Source organism: Panthera pardus, unplaced genomic scaffold, assembly GCF_024362965.1.
Source record: "Panthera pardus isolate Hobbes unplaced genomic scaffold, ASM2436296v1 HiC_scaffold_2, whole genome shotgun sequence".
NCBI lineage: Eukaryota > Metazoa > Chordata > Mammalia > Carnivora > Felidae > Panthera > Panthera pardus.
The window spans coordinates 109,404,088-109,430,519 of NW_026526765.1; the positions used below are offsets into that span (position 1 = coordinate 109,404,088).

The 26,432-nt window shown below is 41.7% G+C and overlaps 1 long non-coding RNA gene across 1 annotated transcript in view; it reads right to left on the minus strand.

Annotated features, from left to right (window-relative positions):
* LOC109246378 (uncharacterized) overlaps nt 1-26,432 on the minus strand; it is a 152,889-nt gene that overhangs the window by 31,901 nt on the left and 94,556 nt on the right. Inside the window, exon 2 of the long non-coding RNA XR_002071334.1 lies at nt 23,839-23,951. This is a non-coding gene — a long non-coding RNA (uncharacterized LOC109246378). The remainder of the gene's footprint in view (nt 1-23,838; nt 23,952-26,432) is intronic.

Genomic DNA, 26,432 nt, shown 5'->3' on the forward strand with positions numbered 1-26,432 from the left:
AGGAGATTTATGGGCTGTTCTCCAGGTCCTGTCTGCCCTCTCCTAAGGCCACAGCCCCAAAGGATCAGTCACTGAAACATGTTTTGGTGTCAAGTCTGAATTTCTGCTTTTTAAGAACATATCATAAAGAAACCTTGGAAATAGCGTGCGAAGGTTTCACTCCTGCCATAGCCCAGAAGGTCACATGCTCTAATTCAGCTTAAAGGGACACTAATCATATTCAGTGTGCGAGTAGAGAGGCTTACAGTTGGAGATGACACCATCATTTGCATAGGATGTAAAAATGAAGGACCATTAATTTTATAGCATTAATTGAAGAGCAGAAGTGTTAGACCTCTATAATTATCTTCAGTGAATACATTTCAGAGACATCTTCACAAATGAGGCCTGTGTGTGTGACTGCACCAGGATATAGATACAAGAGCAAAAGCAAGGCTCCATGCTGTCCCCTTCAAGATGCACAGATTAGCGCATCATTAAGTTAAAAGCTTAACTTAAATCTGAATTGTTTCCTCTGTGTGGAAACAAGACACGTGTGGATTCCAGGCTCCTCGGAGGATAGACTGCCCGGAAGAGGGGTGTCCAGAGCCTCACAGCATGTTTCTGAACTGCTGAGAAAGAGGACATAGAGGAAGTCCTGCAGACAGACTTGAAGTCCTTCTTCAAAACAGTAGGCAGGGTCTCCATATGACCTCCAACAGCCTGTACTCCAGCCTATCAGCACCCCTATCAGGACCTGGCACCCTCCTGTTCCTGGTTTCAACCTCATGTCCTCCCTACACTCTACATTTACCAGTCCTATCTATTATTCCCACGCACCAATCTTGGCACAGTGGCTGTGGGCCCATATAGATAGATCATGCTCAACAAATCACTCTGCAAAGCTACCCAGGACAGCATGGAAAGCAGCACTTCTAAAGATCTACACAGTAGATCATAAAGAACCATTTGAGTGACTTTTTAGAAAAAAAAAAACAAAACAGTACAATAAATGATATGGATTGGAGGGGCTGGACAGGCATGAAAGAGCTGGAAGGAAAATTCAGCCGTGGGATCACAGCAACATGAGGCCAGGGTCAAAGGAGGCAGTCACAGTCACAATGGTCTGTCTTTGCTTCCAAGTGAGTGGATCAAGGGACAGAGGAGGGCATTAGAGATAGAAGGACTGGGCGAGGAGTAAGTGCCACCCAAGGTTTAAGTGCTGTTTTGGGGGTTCTCCTAATTATCCTGACATGCAAACTCATCGCTTGAAAAAATATGAGTTACTTTTGAACCTTTGAGTCACAGAATCTCCCTGGTGTATAATTTAGGGTTCCCGGGAGGAAAGGTTAGGAGCCACCGGTGTAAATAAAGAAAGGCATTAGCTAATTAGGTAGCATGAAACACACACTCTGTTGAAAAGGCCCTGCTTCCAGTGGCTCTGCAGGAAGGAGGATACTGGTAGGAATTTCAGGTACTGATGTGCACAGGTTGGGAAAAACATGGGACAAACAGGCCTTTTAAGGTAGGTTGTGCTTGGGAAGCTCGTCTGACTTTGTGGTAAGCTTCTCTAGGCGTAAGGGGCTCACTCAGGATGGTGGAGGCTTCCACTAAATTCCTATATGCCTTACAGCTCAATTTGCTCTTCATTTCATGCTTCATTTACTTAGTTTGGTACATACACTTCTCTTTTCACTACTTTCTTGAGGTTGATTTTTGCATACAACAAACTATACCTATTTATTTTTTTATATACATACTTAAAGCATACAATTTAATGTGTTTGGAGAATATATGTGTGTGTGTGTATATATATATATATATATTTTGATATATTACATTATATCAAGATACCCAACATTCCTGTCACTTCCAAAGTTTCCTTGTGTGCCTTTACAATCCATCCCCCACAACCCCTTCATCCCCATCCCCAACAACCACTGATCTGTTTTCTGTCGCTGTAGGTTGATGTGCATTTTCTGGAGTTTTATGTAAATAGTATCATTAAGTAGGTACTCTTTTTTGTCAGCCTTCTTTCATTCAGGAGCACCGTATTCCTTGGCAATGCACTAGAGAGATTCCCCTCCCACACGAGAAATAACCTCATGCACCAAGATGGTGGTGATAGGACATGATACATATATTACAGACAACATCAACAGTGGTTTTGGTATAATCTTTTTGTGAAATGCTCAAGGAATTATCTAATCATTCCACCTCACTGGTAAATAGGAATATAATCTTCTTTTTTGGAAGATGAACTAATTCTTACAATTTGGTCTTGTCCTATAATAGGAATTCCAAGGCCTTAAGGGAACCTTCTTCAAAACAGTGTATACACCTGGGTGTGGAACATCCTGACTTAATTTTATGACTTCTGTAAAGCGGTATATGGACTTATTGTGTGGGATATAAACTGAATAGAGGTACCTGGGAGTGAGGATGGCTGACTTGGTGCTTGGTGTCCTAACTGCCTTTGAAGGAACTAGAACTGCCAAGTGGAGGGCACTGGACTAAGTGACCTCGAAGGCACTCTGATATCCTGCACTCCAAGAGGCTGCATGCCTCACCCAGAGGTTACCACAGAGGCCACAACAATGTAGAAGCCTCCTTATGGGTGATCAGGTAAGACTCCTTCGGGTGCAAGTGTAAAAAACTTGATAAAAAGTCATGTGAGACAAAAATCAAAACAGAAAAAATTTGGTGGCTTAAATAGTTGAAATTCTTGGGGGTGGACTGATTGATTGGATCCAGAGGCTTACAAAGATCATCAGTATCCAGACTCTCCCTACCCCTCAGTTCTGGCTTTCTCAGTGTTGATCTTATTCTCAGGCAGCCATCTGTATGGGGACCCCAGGAGCTCTAGGAATATACCTGCCACTTGAAGACTGGGAGAAAGGGAGTTCCTCACCCAGTATTCCCACCAAAGACAGAGTTTTAGCACACAGATTTGGGTGGCATGGCTATCCACAATGCAGGGAGATGGAATATTCTGATTGTTCACAGCTGTGTTATATATTCATCCAGGGCTGGGGAATGGAAGGACAGAAGGTTAGCCAACCACAAGGGCTAAAATGTAGGGGAGTGGAATTCCTAGCAGTAAATTCTACTACCCAAAGAAAGGGGAACAGATGTTAAGCACATAACAAAAGATGTCCACTACAGTTGCTGGGTTGGTTTTTGTTTTGTTTTGTTTTGTTTTTTAGTACATTGTATAAAATTCCCAAGGCTCCTTTCAAAAAACATATGAAGTCTTTGAGCATTCCTGTCAATCTACTTGTTCAGCCTTGTTCTATGTATCAACTTATGCCTAGCATTAAAATCAAATTTTAAGAAAGATAACATCTCGGTGGGAATTTGAATAGCAGTGTGCAGGACACTTGACTTCCTTAGGACTCACTTGCCTCACCAGTGCAATGGGAATAAATAATTCTGTACACTTCATTTATAGGAGGCAAATATTTGAGGCTCAATCAGATCACTTCTGGAAGTCCCTTCCTAGATTCCATTCACGATTTCCTATGTACCAGTGGGTTGATGTAATATATTATTCAGAATCAAACAATCTTACTCTAATTAAAATGTGAACTAGCTGGGGCTCCTGGGTGGCTCAGTCGGTAGAGCGTCCGACTTCAGCTCAGGTCACAATCTCACAGTTTGTGAGTTCGAGCCCCGCGTCAGGCTCTGGGCTGATGGCTCAGAGCCTAGAGCCTGCTTCCGATTCTGTGTCTCCCTCTCTCTCTGCCCCTCCCCCATTCATGCTCTGTCTCTGTCTCAAAAATAAATAAACATTAAAAATAAAATAAAATGGGAACTAGCTTTATGTGGTAATGGACATTATTTATGCTTGGAATATCTTTGATCTATCAAGGAAATTTCCCACCTTTTGAATCCTGCAGTACCCTACATCTCCCAGTTTCTTCTGCAGGCTAGGGCACAGTTACATGACAAGGACCTAGGATCAAATGTTTCTTTGTGAGATTTAAGCTTAGAAGAGAGTGACATGTAGTAGGAAATGTTGAATAGACTGTGCTGGAGAGAGAGTGGGCCATTTTTCAGAAGAAGCCCTATCCCAAGTCCTAGTGGAGGCATCCCATGCCCATCATCAGCCAAGTGAGCCATAGGGCTATGCTGGCAGCAGCAGGAGGAGGGCTTCCACTGCAGCAGGCTCGGGGTCATGTGGACCCTGTTTATGGTTTAACACCTCTATATTTGATCTTCTGGCCTCTGTGAACTGCTTAATATGGCTTAATACATTACACCTGTGCACATGTTAGCTTAAGTGGATTCTGTAGTTTGCAGCTAAGAACCCCTTGATCAATACAGAAAATGATTTGAGGAGTGATTTTGGGTCACAAACACAACAAGAATGGGCCATCTAGTGAGAGTAAGGCAGTAAAAACCCCAGACAGCATTAGCAGATGGGACATTGGTAAATTATTTTAAATATTTGCCTGCAGTACCTGGAATTCATATCTCATGAAAACAAGGGTTGGCATGAAAACAATGTGAATGGCATGAATAATTCAAGGATTACTTCCATCAGCACTAGGGAGCTTAAACTCTGCTCACGGCATGGTCAGAGCAACAGGGTCCTCCAAGTACAGTATCTTCTAGTACTTTTCAGGCTAAAGTCAGAGTTAAACCCTTATGGGGTCAACAAATTTTGAAATCATAGCTTATCCAAGTGTCTTCTACCAGAGTTAACACCTTAGTAGGAAGAATGAGTCCTAGAAAATTTTACTTGAGCATATTTAAGAATCCTTCAATGATTCAGGAAATTCGGAATTCCCATGGTCTATCACCAAAAAGCAACTGGATTTGCAGAATGGTGGAAAAGATCTACTGAATTCTTCGGTATGATGCCAGCTGGTGCCAGCCGACCAACACCACCTTAGGAATTTGGGGTGGTGTGTATAAGACGTAGCACATTCTCTGAACTATGATAAATGTATGACACTATTTTCAATTCTATAACCAAAGTACACAGAACTTAAAACCAAAAGGTACAAACAAAAGGGCAGCTCTCAATGTTACATCTAATGATCTTATCGAAAAAGTTTTGTTTTCAATCCCTGCAATTATGGACACTGCCAATGTTAAAGTCTGGGTGGTCAAGGGAAGAAGAGTTCTATCAGGAGCATGGAATGTTTCATAGAATTAGAAAATGAAACTCCTTATCAGGAGGATATTTTAGACTTTCATGGCACTGGAAAAAAAGGCAACAAAGGGGTTTTCAGTGTTGACTGGGAAGATTGACTCTGATTAACAAGGCAATATAGGGTAGTTTATGCCATTTTGTAGAAAGGCTATTTTGGGAACCCAGGAGATCCTTTTGGGTCCCTCTGCGTATTGCCATGTCCACTGGTAAAATTCCACGGCAACCACACATACGAAGGACTGCTAAGAGGAGGTTCCATTTGTTGAGAAGTGAAAGCTGGAGTCACCTTGTCAGGTAAAGAATTGTAACGTGCTGACACACGGGTTCTGGAGACAAAAAGAACATGGCATGGCTGTGGAGGATGAGGTCATTTAAACCATGCACATGCATGAGACCACTTGCGGAGACAATGATAACAGCAGCCATTTATTTCTCTTCCTTTCTATGTATATGTACTGAGTATTCTTCCTTCTTCCCCTTCTTCTGTTTCCCTTCCCTTTTCTATAGGGTATGTGGATAACATCAAATGGTAATTAACTTTACATTTTAGTCTCTGGGTCACAGAATATCAAGATGAAATTGCAACAGAGTTGGAGAAGGTGAACATCCCCTGGTGACTTGAGCTAAGAGGTTGGTGAGACAAGTGAGAAGACATGACCCCCTTTTTGAGGAGAAGGTGGGCACATTTTTCCATTACAAGGAATTACTGCATGATGTTGGGCGGAAGCATTTTGTTGTTGAGATTGGAGGGCTTTAGAATTTTAGTATGGAACAAAGTTTATAGGACTGTTAAACAGTCAAACAGTAGACATAGTAGAAATAGTTTATGTTGTGGGTCACCATCTATATTTTGAACATCCTTTCACCGTTTGGGAAATCTTTTGCCTGCCCAAAGTAGAGGTGAGACACTTGCTTTCCCAGGCTCCTTTGTAGCTAGAGATAGGTTTTCAAAAATGTGACCCAGTTGTCACCAATCTACTAATAACTGACAATATTTCAGATTGAAAGAATAAAGGAGACAATGCCATGAGGAAAACATTCTTGGAGGAAGGCAGAGACTCATCCAGCTTTTGGAAGCAGCAGGACTCCTGTGGAACACTCTGGCAGTATGGCACGGGCACTGCTCCTATCTGCAAACTCTCCTAGCTTTTCAACGTAGCTCCTAGAAACTTCATAATCCACCACGAATCCTTGGCCAAACTCCCCTTCCTGCTTCTATTAGCTACAGTGTGTTTGTTGTTTGCAACTAAAGACCTTCACTGCTACCCAGAGAAGCTTTTCCTGCCTCTCACACTCAATCCTAAAGAGCACGAAGAAGGAAATCTTCCTTTTCTGCAGATGTTGGCATATCCCAGTTGTCCCTGGCTCAAAACCCTGAATACCCATCAGGTAAAGGGAAGTGGTTCAACTTAAACACTCCTTTACACAAAGGGACATTAGCGCAGCTGCAGTTTGCCTAGAAAACTTAAGAGTGGCCCATAAAGGGAAAGCCCATCTGTTTGGGGACACTAAATCTGCGTGCAGTCCACAGGATATCACACCCAAAACAGGGACTCTAACTGCGAAGCCTAATTCTATAGACAAATCGTATTTGCCCTCATGGCAGCCTAGTGGGATGCATCACTGTGTCCAGGGGGCCGTACATTGGATTAGTTGGTGACTGTTATAGGTTAACAGGTTTGCAGTGTAGCTTAACCAAATCTACATTTCCTACTGGCACTGAAGAAAATTCTGTAACAGCTTATCACACAAGAACACAATAAAATGTATTTTCATTTCAAAACTCAAGGCAAGTTCTTGAAAGGGTCCTCAAGATTTCCCACCAAGAAGCATATTTATAAGCCAGAGTTCTAAGCATGCATAATTAAGCTGTTACCTATTGAGTATTCATAACAATTGTGACTTATTATATTTTCTGTTAAAAATAAGGACTGGATAGGTATTAGTCAAGTTGTCTAGTCCATCAAAACTTATGTCATACTGGGTTACTGAACTAAAAATGTTGAGAATTATCAAAACAATAGTTTGCTCCCTGACTATTCACACATCCAAACTATCTTTCCTTTATAGCACATTTTAATACAAGTGCCCAACATCCCCCTGCTTTGCTGATACCATATGGTGTTGATGTAGGTTTATTTAGGTTCTTTGTTATCTGGGGAACTGAAAATTGACTGGGGAGTTAGACAAGCTCTTATCTCCTGCTGGCTTCTTTGCTTGCTTATGCTGCACTTTAAATAAATCACTCAACCTCTGAGCCTCTGTTTTCCCATTTAGAGAATGGGATCAGGGATGTCTGCTTTGCAGGCTCTTGGGAAGCCAGGGGAATGGCAAGGCTCTGTTGTTCCCTGGAAGGCTAAAAGCTATTGGAAGGAAATACACTAATGGTATTCACGAGAAGGTAGCAACAGCCTGAAAAATAAAGATACTGGCTTTCCGTAGGCTCATTATTCAGACAGCTCAAAAGCAAGTGCCTCCCTTTTTCACATTTCCCTCCAGAGAATTTCCTGTTATTTCCCTGGTATTAATTGATGGTGGGCACCCACATTCTGAATTCTCAAAGGGAGCAAGTGCTTCCTATTCTTAACATTGCTTAGTTTCTTTTTTTATTTACTTTGTTTCCCCAGGGGAGTAAGAAAGAGGGAGCTTGGCTTTTGGGGTTAATTGTGTGGATTATGAGGTGCATGCATGGAACAGTCAGGCGGAACTCTACCTGCTTGCTTTCTCCATGTTACTTTCCCTTCAGCAAACTTTTTGAGCAAAAAATGAGGAACTAATTCCCAAGCCAGGTTCTTCATGCTGACAATTTTGCCAAGGAGGCATGAGGCCATCACATTCATTAAGGTGAAGGCTAAATTTCTCCAATAAGGAGACCCAATCATACAGTGACTTGCTGGGAATATTCCTTCACAGGAAGCAGTCCTGATGGGAGCAGGTCAAGAAGGCACGGCTCTTCTCCACTCATGCTGCGACCTGGGTTCCTTTGACCTTCAGCAATTCTACTTAAATCATACAGTGAGATAGAACATAGGTTCTATCAGAATATGGGTTATTTTCCTGTGTTGGGACATTTGGGTGGGGCCTCTGAATTAAAAGCACCTGGGTTATAACAGTCTTGAAACATTCCAGCATGCATATCAACGGTACTAGGCCAGTTCTTGTTCTGTTTTCCAACTCGTATTGACTGCACAAGTGAGATGAGGTTGCAAAAATACTTAACAGTGATAGATATACACCAGGAAAAATGTTTTATTACTTCTTCATCAGACTGCCCATTTTGGTGGATGCAGAAGCAGTTCCCACGTTATTCTAGCAATGTTTGCTGATCCTTTATAGGCTGAGACCTCAAAGAGCAAACCTTCAGGCTCACTTCTGCCCACCACAGTCCCGTCCCTTAACTAAACTTCCTGGGGACCAGAAGACAAGTCCATGATTCCTGCCACAAAAGCCCTGGCTTTGGTCAGAGACAAAGACCAGTGAAGGGCGAACAAACACACAGTGCCAAGTGCTCTCCCCAGAGGGGCAGGCAGGGAGCCCTAAGCAAGACATGAGGCACCTCCTTAGAAAATAAGAAAAAGATTTCCCAAGGAGAAAGGAGGTCTGGTTTGCCTATTCATTAGCCAGGTAAAGACTGGGCGGAGGGGCAACAGTGTTCCAGGCAGAGAGTAACATTCACAAAGCAGGGAAAGCAGTACAAACAGATTAGAAAAATGACGGCAATGAAGAGGACAAGGGGGACAGGTGCTAAGAGGTGAAGCTAGAGAAGCAAAGGCTACTTCCCTATCAATGAGCCCTCGTTAGCCATCTAAGAAGTCTGGACCAGATCCTGATGGCAACTGCAAGTCATCAAAAAAATTTAGTGCTATTTATGAACCTATTTGTGTTTTTAAAAGATTACTCCACAGCCAATAGGAAGGGATGTTCCTAAATGTGTGATCTCAGATCCACCAGCATCAAATTCACCTGGGGTGACAACTAAAACTGCAGAATCTTGGACCCCACCTGCTATGTATGGAGCCAGAATCCTAGGGAGTGAACCATGCAAGCCAATACTCATTTAGAAGACATTCTCCAAGAGATTCTGATGCCTACTTAAAGGTCAGTGGTAGCAATTCCTTTAGGGCCCAAGGCCAGATCATGGGGCATTCAGTCCTAGAGACATGAAAGGTTCCAGTGAGGAGACTGAGTGAAGTGTTAATCCCTTGCATGAAGAATTCGAGATCTGACTGTTTGAGAACTTTGGCCCTGAGAAACAATTGCTGTAATTCCTTCCCCACATAAGCAAACACAGAAAAGTCTGGTAGAAGAAGATAAGAAATAGCTATCCCTCCTCTGGGTGGGCAATGGACACTCAAGGAGCCTGTTCCCAGGACGTGGATGTGTTGGGGACAGGCTCTGTAAAAACAGATTACACTTCAGGCCAGTAAAGTCTGCGGTTTGGAAACACTGATTGGCGGGTTCCAGCAATAGTGCTCTTCCTCGTGGCATTTTTTATTTGTTTGTCTTTAACTAAATAAACTCAATATTCATCCCATGGCTTAGAAAGTTGACACTGACAAGGACAGAGACATTTTGATTGGTGCATCTGCAGTCTGCCGGCACTAGAGAAAGGTCAAATGCTCCTCGCAGCTGGCCAGACCTGGAATCAGTAAGCAGAGTCTGTAGGGTTGGAAGGCATCATGCATTAAGACTAGTGAAGCCTGGAAGAGAGGAGGCATAAGAACATTATTCTCTCTTGCAGCAGAAATCACCATCACCTGCGTTTCTGCTGGGGCGATTGTTGTTGCTTTTATGGGTTTTCCCCTTGGGTGGCTGTTTTAGCATCCATGCCGTCATTTTCCTTGGCTGGGAACCCAAAGCCAGTGGGGGGCAGACCCAGGAATAGAACTAACCTGCTCACCTTCAGCCTACTGCTCTAAAACTGTGCCCAGGTGCCTCATACCTTGAGTGACCTTTTTCTAAAAAAGTAAAGGCCAGAGACAACAGGAAGGCTTTCCAGAACAAAGTCCTGCCTTGTATACAATATTCACCATATTCAGAATCTAGTTTAACTGACAAAATTCTATTGAGTCTTATATGAGTCAGAGCAAAGTTTGTTTGGAAACAAGCAAAAAGACCCCCAAAGTACAGTGGCTGACACAGGGAAGTTTCTCTCTGTGTAGTAGTTCAGCACAGGTGTTCTCGATTGGCAAAAAGGGGGATAGGGGAAGGGTTCTGTTTCATGCAGTCAACTAAGGATTCAGGCTGACAGAGCCTAGGCTGCTTTTAATCTTTGGCTTCCAAGGTCACTCTGGGCATTCCCCAGGCAGTGAAATGGGAAATAAGGGAAAATTTCCATGGAGCATGGAAGTCCAGGCCTGGAAGTGGTACACCCCACTGAAAAAAAATCCGTTCATGGCCACACCTAGCTAAAAGGAGACTGGAAAACACAGGAGAAACAAGTTATGGTAATCAAGTAAGAGATGCCTAGTAATCCACAGGCACAGATGGAAGAGCTTCCAGGAACAGTCATGACAGAAGCCGGGGAGCTCCAGCAAGGTCTCTCTTCATTTGTTACCCGCCATTTCTAATTAATGTACTCACTACCTATTCCTCAAGCATTTATTAAGTACTTACTGTCTAGGAGATGCTAAGTACTGTGCTAAATGCTTTGAAGGGATTTGGGGTGTTTTAAGATTTTGTTCCTTCAAGGAGCTCACACAATCATGGGAGAGACAGATGAAAACAATGACCAACAATGAAGTAAATACTATAATGGAGAAGTAGACGAAGAATCACAATAACCTCGGTGGTGGTGATTGGGGGGGGTCAGAATTCTGTACAGGAAAAGTTCACTTAGGTGGGCCCACAGGGATGATTAAAGAGCTTTCCAAATTAAAAAAAAAAAAAAGGCCACTTGAGAGAGGGAAGAACATCAGCAAAGACATGAAGTTCAGAGAGCAAGGAATGTTCAGAGAATGGCATCTGGTACACACAACAGGTCAAGTTTAGGGTGAGGAGGGAGATACAGGGAAGGCAAAGGTGCAAAGACAGTGACAACTGTAGCACTACATTACAGAAGGCCTTGTAAGCCTGCACAGTATTTTTGATTTTTACCCATAAGCCTTTTCTTTAATTACATGCTGTGTTCACCACCTCACTCTTCTCAGATACTTGGTTCAAATGTTCATTTCCTATATGTGTAACAGAGTCTTATCTCTGACCATTCTGAAATAAGGATGCATTATTGGCTTAGAGTGGCTTATGCATCCTTTCCTGAGCTTTTTTCTCCAGTTTGTACTTATTTACTGTTTTTTCTTTGAGGTGGGGTGGCTGGCAGGGCTGGGGAGGAGGAGAGAGGTGAGTTTTGTGACCTCTTACCCTTCCATCTTGCTGACTTCGTGAATCATTATTTTATCCCATGGAATGTACTCCTCTGGTTAGCCTTAAACCCATGGTTCCCTACTGGGCTTGGAGTAGTGTGAGGATGGTTACCCAAAAAGAAACCTAGGTACAGTTACCAGATAATGGGTGAATGGACACATAAGCAAGGAAAACAGCCTTCCCAGAATTTCAATGGACAGACTGCACCAAACTGGCTGATTGCCAGGACCCAAAATATGCCTTATACTTTTCTGACATTGTCTACATTTTCATAAACCACCTGCTCTTTTGGATTGTTCCAGCTCCCTCAGCTGGTCCAAATACTCTCTCTCTTTAAAAATTAAGGAAAAACAGCTCAAATCCACTTCCTTTATGATGCCTGAAGTGTTCACTGCTTCCTGAAAAAAAATTATAGCACTGTATACACAACTCTTTAGGAAACAAATGTTCTCCACTTCCTACTGCTTGCCAACTTTTAATGACTACAGTTCTTCTATCCAGCGTGACTCTAAACTCCTTTAGGGAAACAACTTCACACATCTTTATCTTCCCTCGATACCTAATTTATATTTCCCTTGATTTACATATTTATATTCCACCTTGTTCTAAAATGAATCGAAGGTAGTTTACAAAAATGCACTGGTACCACAAAGTGGAATAACATTAGAAATAAGTAGGTAAACTTCTTTGGGGAATCCAGTTACTATGTAAGAAGTCTGACTACTCTGAAACTGCCATGCTGTGAGGAAGCACAAATGAAATCATATGGAGAACAAACCGCCAGCCATCCCTAGCGGCTCTAGCGGTCTTAGTTTTGGCACCAGACACAGGAGTCAAGAAGCCATTTCAGATACTATAGCGCAGGCGGAAGTCGCACAGAGCAGAAGAATCCAGCTGATGGGCAGAACTTAGGACCCAGATACAGGACCACAATCAAACGGTCACAAACGTATCCAGCCATTTCAGCCACTCTTGCTGAGACTCCACATGGTGTAGCAGACACAACCATCCCAGTGTTCCCTGGTCGAATACGTGACTCACAAAATCTCATTCAAGGTACTCTGCCAGGCTCAGAGGGCAATGCAAAGATGATAAACCTTGCTTCTGACCTTCATGGAACACAGAAACTAGAAATCTGAAGAACTAAGAAGAGTAAGATTTACATCGAATGCTTCCAGTTCTGGATAAAATGGAGTAAGCACACTCCACTGTGTGTCTCTCAGGAATAGAACCTGGACGGAATGCACCAAGGAAACTGAAAAGTAAGTATTAGCGAGCATTTTGGGAAAGTATGCCAAGATCTGAAGGACCATTTTTTTAAAATCTCTGCTATCTCATGAATTTATGCATGTATAATGCAGAATCTATATGCACTCTTATATCCAGAATACATTGGTAATTCTCAAAATTCAACAGGAGGAAAACAACATAATTAGAAAGTGGGCAAAGGCTTGAACAGGCCTTTCACCTTCAAGGGAAATACAAATTAAAGTCATGAAATCCCAATACTTATCTATGAGAATTGTTTTTAAACAATACACAACTAAGCGTTGGTGAGAACAAGGAACCATGGGTCTCTCATATATTGCTGGTGCAAATGCATCTGGAATGGTGCAGCCACTCTGGAAAACAGTCTGGTAGCTAAACACAAAGCTAAATGGACATTTACCAGGTGAACCAGCAATCCCACTCCAAAAGCACTTCAACAGGTGAATGGGTAACAAACGAATACATCATCCTTACAAAGTGATATTACCCATTAAGAAAAAGAAACAAAGGCAATGAATCCCGAAAACATGTAAAGTAAAAAGAACCAACCCCTAAGGGTTACATACTATTGGATGCCATTTACAGGACATTCTCAAAAAGACAAAACTGTAGTGATAGAGAACAAAACAGTGGTTTCCCCTGGTTTGGGGGGGGGGGGCGGGGAACGGTTGCAACTACAAAGAGAAAGCAACAAGCACTTGCCTGGGGTGAAAGAGCCACTCTGCATCCCTATTGTGGTGGTAGTGGCTACGTCATTCTACACATGTATGAAAATGCCTCAACTGTACCCCAAAAAGAGAGATGAATTTACGTTAATTTTTAGAATAATATCTTTTAAAGGGTGGGCTGGAAAAAATTGCACCTGGTCAACTGTCTATAACAGAAAAACTGAAAACCCGTACTACACGAAGGAGGAGGACACCAGAGAATTCTACCAGAAAAAAAAGACCTTACCTTTGAGCTTCAACATTTCCAGAGTGCGACTGTGAAGGGGCTCAGCCCTGGTTCAGGCAGTCCTCTTTGCCGAGGGTGGACAAGCCATGAACTATGCTGACAGCAGCTGCTGCTGGAATGAAGGGCATTTATATGCTGACAGCTTGATACAGGTGTTAACTATTCCTTGAGGATGAAATCAAGGTATTGACTGACCTCCACCTGTGACAACAGGCTTCCTTTCAGCCAACACTGGTGACCCAGGTAACCTCACCTTGCCCTTGTTGTTTATATACCTGAAAACTCTTTCTTGAGGCTACCTTTTTCAAATCTCAAAGTACCCCTATAGGATGCCTGGGTAGCTCCGTTGTTTAAGCATCCGACTTTGGCTCAGGTCATGATCTCAAGGTTCATGAGTTTGAGCCCTGACTTCAGCTCAGGTCATGATCTCACAATTTGTGGGTTTGAGCCCCTCATGGAGCTCTCTACTGTCAGCACAGAGCCTGCTTCAGATCCTCTGTATCCCCCCTCTCTCTGCCCCTCCCCCCCACTCAGCACCTCCCCCCCTCAAAAATAAATTAAAAAAAAAAAACATTAAAAACCATACCTCTGTAAGGAAAGGTGGGTAAGTATTATTATATTTATATTATATAAAGAAACTATGACTGAGGGGAAGAGAGTGGGCTGAGGCCAAGCAGCAGGGCAAAGTGCCCAGGAGGAGAACCAGGGCTTTTGGCTTGGAGTCCTCATTCAGCCCTTCATTCATCTACCTAAAAAATATTTCTTGAATGCGAACTATATGACAGAGGGCATGTCTCCAAATGCTTAAATCCCAACTGAAAGCAAAGACAGATGTGTACATCTTCAAAACAAGGTATGAAAGGATAAAGGCCATATGTATGGTAAGAACAGTAAGACTTATGATAGGAAACCTAGTTGTTGAGTGATCAGAACCGACTTCATGGAAAGAATAGGCTTTGAACTGAGTGTTAAAAGTGGGAGAGGGGCGCCTGGGTGGCTCAGTCGGTTAGGCGTCTGACTTCAGCCCAGGTCATGAGCTCATGGTCCGTGAGTTCGAGCCCCGCGTCGGGCTCTGTGCTGACAGCTCAGAGCCTGGAGCCTGTTTCGGATTCTGTGTCTCCCTCTCTCTCTGCCCCTCCCCTGCTCATGCTCTGTCTCTGTCTCTCTCAAAAATAAATAAACATTAAAAAAATTAAAAAAAAAAAAGTGGGAGAGAATTTTGCAAAACTGCGATTGAGGCGGGGATATATTCCAAATGCAAAGTATGGGTGGTGGTCAGCCTCCCAGACAGCCTCCAGTGGTTTTTGTCTCCTGATACCCATGCTCTTGTGTAGTTTCTTCTCACACTGAATCAGGGCTGTTCTGGATAAACAACAGAGTACGGCAGAGGCAATAGTGCAGGACTTCTGAGGCCAGGTCATACAGGGCATCGTGGAATGTATGTGATCTCTTAAAAGCTCATTCTGGGAGACAACAGCTGCCACGTCAGGAGGCTGCTCAAGCAGCCCTGGTGACAGCCCACATGGAGAGAAACTGAGTCATCTTGTCAACAGCCAGCACCAACTCACCATCCATGTGAATGAGCCACCACCATGGGATCCTCAAGCCACAATCAAATTTTTTAGATGACTAAGAACCCCAGTAGATATCTCAGTGAAACCTCACGAGAAACCCCAAGTCAAAACCAGCAAGCTAAGCTGCTCCCCAAATTTCTGACCCACAGAAACCATAAGAGATATAAATAATTATTGTTACTTTAGGCCACTGAGCTTTGGGGTGATAGTTTGTTTTTGTTTTTGTTTTTTTACACAGCATTAGGTAAGAGTAAAATATGTGAGCAAGCCTGCAGAAGAAAGAAAAACACAAGACATGTTCAGAAGATAGTCCTCTCCCAGAAGCCAGGCAGGTAGAGGTTCCATGTGGACACAACCAACATAGAAATGACCTGAACAAAGGCCATGACAGGAAGAATTGAGAAGCAGGGACAGAAAGGCAAGGTGTCACAAAGAGAAAATTCCCCAGTCACCCTGGGGTATCTGTACTGAAGAATTAGTTAATGGTTACTTTTGCTGACATCAACTATTCTAATGCTCTTACCAGAAATACCTTTTTTTTTTTTTTTACTCACTAAAATTATTTATTGTGTCCATGCCCTAGAAAATACCCTGATACATGGAATGATAAAATCCACTGGTAAGTTAAAGCATCTTGATATCTAAAAAAAAAAAAGTCAACATTTTTTTCTTTTTCTTCCTTTTTTTTTTAAATATGAAATTTACTGTCAAATTGGTTTCCATACAACACCCAGTGCTCATCCTAACAGGTGCCCTCCTCAATGCAAGGAACACAAGCAAGCTGTTTCCTTTATACCATACTTCTCATGTCGTATGACAAACATTGGCAAGTCATCCACTACAGTCATTTTCCTTCCTTCCCAGACAACATTATACCACATTTCTCAGTTTGCCTTACTATCTGGTGTGGCCGCGCGACTACGTTCTGGAACATCAGTGACAATAATGTACAGAACTTCTAGGCCTAGACCAGGAGACCTCCTGCTGCTCCTTTATTCTCTCTTCACACAGGTGTTGACTCCATGCAGAGGATGGGAGGCCCTAGAGGATGGTAGATCAATAAGGATCATGGGCCCCAAATTACCTCACAGAAGGCCAGCTGCCAAATACCTGTATTCAACAACTCATTCAACAAATGAGAGTGCATCTAGAGGTATCATTAAATTGTGACTTGCTTAACAAGTCCCTCCCCAACCAGTAGTAGATACTTGATATATTTTGGTTAACTGATTCACTGGTACTTACATGCATAGTTTTGAGGGTGGAAAAAGGAAAGTAAGAGAAGGAGGCCCAGATGTCGTGCTACTGCCTTGTGACCTACCAAATCTTATCAGGCTGCTTGTGGTAACCGGGGTGTTGGACCATCTCATGTGCCTTGCTATATTTTCTCCCTGTGTATTTTCCTGGGGTGATGTAATGAAGAACACTGACTAGAGAATGAGAAAGGAAGAATAACAGAGTACAACTGTAAAAAGTCGTTATGATTTGCTTCCAAAACCAGTAATTACCACTCTGACTTAACACTTAAATCACTTTTAGGGTTTTATTTGAACTACAACTGGATGCTTGTTATTTGACACGGAATGCTTTTGAGAAAGACCTAACATCTTCCCACAATTGGATTCCTTTCCAAGCAATCCTTAGAGGAGGAGGAAAGGGATAGTCAGAAGGGTAATATAATGCTTGTAGTTAAAACCTTGAAAAGGACCCATTGTAAGGGAGAGAAGCAGAATGGGACAAATTCATAAACATGCAAAATAACTTCTGGTTGGCCCTGTAAAAGCAAATTCAGAGAGTTCTCTTTAAACTGCAATTGGCCATTTATAAAATAAATAGGTTACAGACCCATGAGAGTGGGGGGAGCACCTGGGTGGCTCAGTCTGTTAAGCATCTGGCTCTTGACTTTGGCTCACGTCATGATCTCATGGGTTGTGAATTCGAGCCCAACACTGAGCTCTGTGCTGACAGTGCAGAATCTGCTTGGGATTCTCTCTCTCCCTCTCTCTCTCTCTGAAATAATAAACTCTCTTTCAAAATAAATAAACTTAAAAAAAAAAAAAGGTTACAGACCATACCAGGAAATTGAGACTCTTCTGACAAATAGGCCTGATTTGAGAGTAGTTGACTGGGGCAGTGAGGATGGAAGGAACACAGAAACACAAGAGAGCTCTGGGCCCAGACACCCGTGAGACTGACTTACTAACTGTGGTCAGTAAATAATGCCAGTTTGATAGTAAGCATTTAAAGGAAACTAGAGGAAAACTGATCTTTGGTGGGCCATAGAGGTTTCCATCATACGGGAATACGCTATTCCGACAGTAGTTTGGTTAAGTCTCTGCATATGGGGTATGGCAGGGGAGGATATTTGGAATTAAATGCATTTAATATATGAGTTGCATACTGTGTGTAGTGATAGTCATCTAGATTCCCCTAGAGTCAGGCAAACTAGCTGTGAATCTGACAACAAGATGGATAAATTATTATCCTGACAACTCAAAATCTGGCAAGAGCTGGAGAACTATTCCAGCAGTAATGACAGAAACAGGTCAGGCTTGGACTGAGCCAGAGCTAAGTAACAAATATTTCAGAATTTTATGCAAAATATCATTCAACCCTTCTTCTTTCAGGTCATTGAAGCTGAGAAACAATAAGAAACAGTATTTATATGACTGTGGAGGAACTTAGGAAAGCCACGAGGATGCCTGGAATTGGGAGGATCAATGGGTAAAGATGGATTTATGTTGTATTCTTTTAAGTGGTGCTATAATCTCAGACCTCAGGTTCTGCCTTCAGAGTGACATAAACCTAATAACCTTCCCCAGCCTTGGAAACATTTCTTATTCTCCAATATCCAAGGTGATTTCTTCTGCTTCAATCTCTTGAACCACTGTGAACCATTCCTAAGACCATACAAATACTGCCTTGCTTTATAGGTAGGGCAGACACCCTCAACTGCTTACTCAATAGTCATTTTGCCCTTTCTCCTTTTTTTCTTTTTTTAATGTTTATTTTTGAAAGAGAGAGACAGACAGAGTGTGAGCAGGGAAGGGGCAGAGAGAGAGGGAGACACAGAATCCAAAGCAGGTTCCAGGATCTGAGCTGTCAGCACAGAGCCTGAAGGCGAGCGGGGGAGGGGAGGGAGGGGGAGGGGGGCGGGGAGCGGGGGGGTAGGGAGTTTGGGCAAGGCTCAAACTCATGGACCAGGAGATCATGACCTGAGCCAAAGTCAGACACTTACCTGACTGAGCCATCCAGGTGCCCCATCGTTCTTTCTCCGTGTAAACAAAACCTCAAATTTGTTTGACTAGGCATCCTCTTATACTTGGCTGTGTGCCTTACTGGACAAATCATGGCAATCCTATTTCTCTCACCAGTCCTTGCTTAGGAATAAGCAGAGAGATCATTCTGTGATGACTAAGATGTGAGGAGGAATCTATTGGAGGGATTCTAGGAAAGGTTTGTCAGCTTAAAAAAAAAGACACATGGGCAAAATCATCATGCTTCTGCTGAACGCTGACATAGCTACATGTGCTTGGAACTGGGATAAGAGTTATGCAACCATATAGGGTACTAGTCAAGGAAAAGTCAACTGACAACAGCAGAGTAGAAAGAAAGAACTAACATCCTTGATGTCATGAAGGCAACCGAATCAGCCAACCTGGAGCTCCCCATTTGAGGACTTACAAATGTTCTCACTGCTTACACATTTTGACTTGAATTTTCTAGTTTTCTATTACTTACAGCTGAAAGTACAATAATTGGTAAAACATATATGTGTGTATTTATACTCTGTGGGTTAGATTTCATAATAAACACCTTTATTATTACCCACAATGCCTGACATATACCAGTGTCAATGAATGCCGGTTTCTTTTTTTTTTTTTTTTAATTTTTTTTTTCAACCTTTTTTATTTATTTTTGGGACAGAGAGAGACAGAGCATGAACGGGGGAGGGGCAGAGAGAGAGGGAGACACAGAATCGGAAACAGGCTCCAGGCTCCGAGCCATCAGCCCAGAGCCTGACGCGGGGCTCGAACTCACGGACCGCAAGATCGTGACCTGGCTGAAGTCGGACGCTTAACCGACTGCCCCACCCAGGCGCCCCCATGAATGCCGGTTTCTTGAAGAGGTAACTACATGGATGGATAGATATGCCAGTCTTAATACTATCTGTATTCCCTAGCCTAGTAAATCACAGGTGCATAAGCCAGAAATCTATTCTATGTGCGTCCCTATTCCCCTCTCTCCATAGCCAATTCATCTTTAAGTTCTGTTCATTTTGCCTTCTAGATTCATCTCAAATCCATTTAATTCTTTTCATTTCTACCACCATTCTATTTCAAGCTACTATCGTGTCTTAACTGGACTAGTGCAGTAGCTTTCCAACTAGCTTCCTGAAATTTCATAAATCTATTCTCCACACTGCAGCCAAAGGGAATCCTTCAAAATGCTAAATTCCCTACTTCCCCCAACGCCATCCTTGATTAAAGTTACCCCTTAACAAAATTCCAAAATGCATAAAATTCCACAGGCCCACATGGTCTGATGCCATCTATCCTTCAATGTTACCTCTTGCCCTTGATACTCTAGCCAGACAAGCCTCCTATTGATTCCCCAATGTACCCTGCTTTGCACATGGTATTCTATCTGCCTGGCAGGGTCTCCCCACTTGCACTCCTACACAGTCACATATGCCATGTGTTCCATCTACCATTTTTCAGGTCAGTCTTGTCTTTCTTCTACTCTCTGAGTAGATGATTCTCTGTTGTGCACTTTGCTAACACCACATACCTTTCAGTCATACTCAAGATGACTGTACAACCTGAGACACTTCTGATAGTGAATGGGGGTACTATTAATAAGTACACTGAGACAACAGGAATGGAGAGAGATTTTCCTGGACTAATATACCATTTGGCCACCCAAGTCTTTATACTTACTTTTTTGTTTTTAGTGTTTTCATTTAAAGTCTGCATGTCCCAGATCTCTACATGGGCAGAGACCATGACCTTCTGTTCCCACTATCACATTCTCCATGCCTAGCACAGTCCAGATTCAACCAGGGACACTCAATAAATACTTACTGGAAGAACACCAGAAAGAATGAGTATAACTTGGTTCACATTTTCCTTTTCTATTATTTTTTTATATTCTTCTTAGACCAGTGTTGATATAACATTATGTTTTATTCTTGTGTGTTTGAAAATATCTCACCATTTTGCACAGCACTGCTTTATTTCTGGCTCATTCATTTGGCCAAAAGGTATCTCCTGAAAATCTACTATATGCCAGGTATGAACTAGATGTGAGGAATACCACAGCAAATAAGACACAGTTCCTTCCCTCAAAGAACTCACAGTGCCATTAGGGAGACACTTGAAGTTCCCTGGGTTTCTAGATCAGTTTTTTACCATGTTAATGCCTAGGCTCTCAGAGCCTGACCTGAGCATGAAAGAGATAATCTGATTTTTTTCATTTCCTTCTCAGTTGTGTTATTTCTTCCATGTCAGTTCCAAGGTCAGTACTTTCATGATTTCCATTTCTTACTAACACCTATCTCCAAGAAACATTTAGCTACTTTGCAATAGTTTCAGATTCTGGAAATATATTAAAAATCATATTCATGCATATCAAATTCCAAAAACTAAATGAAAATTTCAAGGTGCCTGAAATTAAGGGCTAGAAGCTCAAGATATGATCCTGAAGCTTCCTCATGGATGGTTATCAAATGCTAGTTTAGGTTTTAATACACAGTCAAGCCAGGATATGAGGTTATGGGTTCAATGAGACACTGAATGGGAGCTAATACCCCTTCATGAAGAAGCTGAGATACTCAAAGGGATGTAGCCTCTGTAACGAGGGGCTTAGAAAAAAGATTTCCCCACCTTAACAGAGAAAAGATAAAGTTTATTGTTCTGGGCTATGGAAAAGGAAAAAAAAATCATTCCCAGAAAAATAAAATTTCAGGCCTCTGCCTCATGTTGTATCAAAGTTAGAATGTACACTTCTATAATGGTTTGGGAATTGTCAAGATTAGAAATTTACATAAAAATTAGTCCTGGGACAGTGATATCTCTAGAGTACCTGGCAGAAGTGAACAGAAAATCTCTGTGGAATGTCATTTCTACAGTTTAGGCCACAGAGGGTTTTCAGAGGAAAGTTTCCACTGAAGGTGAGTTTATGGTTCAAGATACAGGTACACAAACAGAATAGGTACTCAGAAACCTACAATAATAGAAGTATTATCTGAAAAAAGATGATGTCTTGGGTAGAATCTCCTAGAAACAGATTTTTAGATAGAGATTTGCATGCAGAAGGTTTACTGGAGAATAATCTAAGAAACACATTTCAGGAAGTGAAAGGATTAGGCAGAAGGAGATACAGTGACATAGTTGCAACAGAGCAGCCAGCTGATCTCACGAGGATTTTTGGAGTTAGGATGATCTTCAAGAATATCCCAAACTGAGAGAACAAAACTGGGCCTTTATATTTCAACATCAATCAGCCATTGGACACAAGTTGCCCCTGAGAAAAGGTCATAAACCTGGGAAAGATGGCTCCCTTTGGCCAAAGATGATTCCCAGAGGGACCCAAGAGTGAGCCAGCAGCAGCCAATGCACCACGCACCAAATGAATGTCTCATTCCGGAAATGAGATGGGAGGTGGGGATTCTGAGCAGCACACAACAGCACCCACTCTACTCCACTTGAGCTGTTAAGCTCCATTTCCATTTGCATTTTGTGGTAAGTGTGTCCCATCTGGGAAGAGCATCCTCAAGATCCTAGTTGGTCTCAATTTCTAAGGAATCATACAAGGGAAATAAATGCCAGTCTTTGCTGCTGCAACTAGTTTTAAAAGTACAACTAGTTTTCGTTATCTCCTTTCTTTACTACCTATTCTAAAGTCTCCTCACCCTTGGCTAGTATCTCTTATGCTCTTTGTAACTTAACTGGTGGAAGCTATGAAGGCCTAAATTTCTAATCAGCATGTCCTTTTGAGGTTGTGTCTATTGCACTTATCCATTAAGCACCCCAGTTTGGCAGCACAGTATCAAGACATGTCCCAATTGCTCAATGAATATGAAACATATTCTTCCTCTTTTTCATTAGATAATAGCAGTTGTATCCTGATCAGTGTGAATTACTCTTGCAAGGTTGGTGTGTCCTTTCTTTGACTACTGGTCCCTTGGCATGAGGAACTCTAAGTGACCCAGTGGCAGCCTAGTTTAAATCCTAGTTTAACATTTAAATAGGACAACTACTGTGTTCCCTGGTGGAAGCAGTCACCTTCTAGGAATCAGGACATCTACAATAGAACCTAAAGTTGTAAACATAAGAAAAATACATTCCAAAAGTGAGTCATTGTGAGTGATAGTAAGATAAAGGGACATAAAATAGAAAGAGTAATTAAGAAACATGGTGGATAGAATGTGAAGCTCCAATGTTTATATAATATGAATAAATATAATGTGAGTTCTTTGTAAAAAAAAGTGTAGAATGGAAAACAAGCAAAGTAAAAGTATGACTGGTTGAAAGCAGAAAATAATACGGTGGAAATAAAACCAAATATCTATAATCACAATAAATATAAATGGATTGAACGTAATGTCTAAAAGACAGAGATTCTCAGAATGAAATTAAAATTCAGTTGTATAAAAGACCTAAACATAATGGCACAGAAAGACAAAAAGGTAAGGGATGAGAAAAGATTTATGAAACAAATTCTTATTTTAAAAATACCATTGTGGCTATATTATATCAAACAAATTAATCTTTAAGGGCAAACACTTTTATGGATAAAGAGGGTCATTATTTTAAAAATTACCAGGAATATAGATGGTTCTGAATCTATATACATGCACTTAACAGTATAGATTCCAAGTAGATAAAGAAATTCAGGGGTTGGTGGCAGTCTACCAAAAATGCTACATCTCCTAGGAGTTTTGCATTTTCAAAAGGCTTAGTACCTCAAGAAGAAAAAGTCAAATTTAAGAGAGTGCTTTTTGAACCAATTTAACCCTAACTATTCAGAAGCAAGTTTAATTTATAAATGCTCTGAAGCCGATTGGCTCAGTTGGTTAGAGCATGGTGCTGATAAATGCTCTGAAAAGTGATTAAACAGGTCCTTTTAATCTCTTTACGTTTGTTTGCCAAGTATAGCTGTGTTTGTGAGGTTGAACTCTTGCTTAAAAATTCTAGGAAGTAAATTGAGTAAATGAATTGTGGGATTGAGCTGAACTTTCATTTAAAAAAAATCTAAAGCCTGAGCCAATTGTCAAAGATGCATGCATCAAGGTAGATTTTCCAGGTGAGTTTACTATGAAAGTGAAACAATTTTTGAGATATATATACATACATACACATATATATGAGCACACACACACACACATATTCACTGTTTTGTCTTTTTGTTTTGTTTGCTTGGCTGAGAAACTTTTCTTTCCTTTAATTAAAATAAATATCAGTGGTATGGTATATAATCATAGTCTCAATCAAAAAGTTCCTCCACATGGACTAAAATTCTAAGAGAACCACCTACCTCTAATTTCCAATATCTATTTACAAAGTCACACAGTATCTTCTCTCTTACATGCAGGTTCTTCCCCTTTTTTATGTCTCCATGATTTTCTCAACCATCCTTGCTTGACCTTTCTGAAACGAAAGTGAAAAGGAATAAATGAATCAGGGCTTAAATCCGGCAAGATTTTGTAACTGGTAATACTGTGACAGAAACAGGAGGTGGAGAGGGAGGAGAGGGAGGGAGGAGGGAGGGGAAAGAGAATATGGGCATAGACGCTTTTGCAGGGCATGTAGATCTTGGGAAGGGAGGTGATAGATATATTCTTGATGGTCTCACCAAAGGGGAGATTTGGCTGCTAAATTTGACCTTGCTCCCAAGTAATTGATGAGACGTAACATTATCATCAGAATAATGGTAATGAGCTATAGATGCAGACTCTCTGCCTGTGGAGATTACAGACAAAATAGACTTTAAGACAAAACACATTATTCAGGCTAAGAAGACTCATTTCCTAACTTCTTATTAGGAAAGCTTTGGTGGGGTTATTTGATTGTGGTGAGCTCAGTTCTTCTACATCCGAAGAGCAGGAAAATTCAATGGGAACATAAAATGTTCTGATCTAGACTTGGTGGCCATGTCTGAGCCTCAAGTCTCCTTGCCCCTGTCATCTTAATAGGGAAATCTCGCTAATGCCTCAAAATCGGATTGAAAGTTCGTTAGGCTCTGTCTTAGTTAGACTTTGGTAGTCCTTCTCTGACTCTTGAGAAGGCCAAATATCTTCCTAGTTGTGGTTTTAGAATAAATTAACTTATTCATTTCTGCTTTCTTTGTATTCTTTCTTGAGAATTTTCCTTTGAAGATTTTTGTGTTTCTATCTGCAGTAATTTTACTAGACGTTTTACAGTTAAGGCATCTCATTTCTGATCTGTAGTTTGCCTTGTTAAATGGGATTTCAGTTATGTATCTTGAAAAGCTCTGCCTCTGGAATTGTGCTTTATCCTTGTGAATGTTCTCACTGACTTTGGAAGCAATTTCTCAATGTTGTTGGATTTTTTTCTCGGTTTGGCAGCAGCCTTTCTACTGGTGTCTACCTTTTATTGATTTATGGTAATAGATGATCAGCCCCTTCTCTTCTGTCACTTACAGGTTGACCTCCTTAGTTGAGGTTTTTCTAAAACTGGCACACAAGGTATAAGAACAGATAACCTTGTAAATTCAAAGGCTGGTTCCACTGAGTGAAAATCCTGTAATTCCAAAGTGCTGGAACTTGATGCTAATGAAAATTTAAACATACACTTTGTTTGGCTCTTGATGTCTCACACTGAGAACTGTTACCACAAATCTCAGCTTATAAACTTGGTTTGTGATACCTCTCTTTTAGACCAGTAGGCTTTAGATTCTGGTGTACATAAGAATGATGCATCATGCTAATTAGAAATACAGACTTCCAAGCCCTACCCCTAGACATTAATTCAATAGGTCTGGGGGCAGAGTCCTAAGATCTATATTTTAATAAGCTGCATGGGTGATTCAATGCAGATCAGACTTCGGTCTTCATGACACAAGGTGAGAAAGGGAAAAGTATTCCCTGACTCCCATATGGATGTTGCTAGAAGCTGTCCTGGCACTGATTGCTAGGCCCTGGTGTTCTCCTAGTGAACAAAAATAATTTCACAGAAAATCAACATGAGACAAGGCCATTCTGTGACCAAGATGTATCAAGACTAAAACAAGATCACTCTGTCATCATATCTAACACAGACAAAACCAAGAATAATGTTCAAACTACAAAATACCAAAGATCCCCCGCCCCCACCACTCCTAGTTAATACGAGTGCCTGATGCTACTTTACCAATTATAGCTTTATCCTCAGTATATTCTGGCCTCCTTACAGATAAAATTTATTGAGATACACAATCATAGAATTACTCCTGCTTCGTCATAGCATCCAAGCCAGATCAAATCCCTGCTTCCTTAAATCCTCCCCCAAATCACCCAAGACAACCCAACATCCTGTCAGTCCTTTCCAGCACCTCCTTGCCGAGATGCCACCATAGGTCCCATAGTGTGCTTTCTCCTTCACTGCAACAAGTACTAAAATCAACTTGTTCTACTACGTGTGTGTTCCTGGTGGCCCTTGGCTGGAGGCTATTGACAAGGGTCCTAGCTAGACCAATGCTTTCCATTCTTTCTGTGTGCCCATGGAGTGCTGACTACTTATGGCTACTAAGCCACTCAAGGACCTTCCTGACAGGATTCCTGGGCATTTGTGTTCTCTGCTGTGGAAATATATGGGTATTTGCTGTGTCAGTCACGACACACACAGTATGGTGCACACAAAGTGGATGACTGAGGAGAGTTCAATGAACTTACATTGGCATTGTCAAAAACAGAAGGTGAAGTACCTGGGCTACCAACAGTGGGCAGCCATTACCAACCTAGTCCTGAAAGAGCAAGAGCAAGAAGTACCAGAGACCAAAACAATCATAGAAGGGCCCATCCAACAGGAACAATGGCCTTCAGAAGAGGAAGGCAGCCACTGCTGGCCAACGGCCAGCAGGGCAGGAGGTGAGGAGACATCACCCTGACTTTGCTCTTCCTCCTCCCCTCG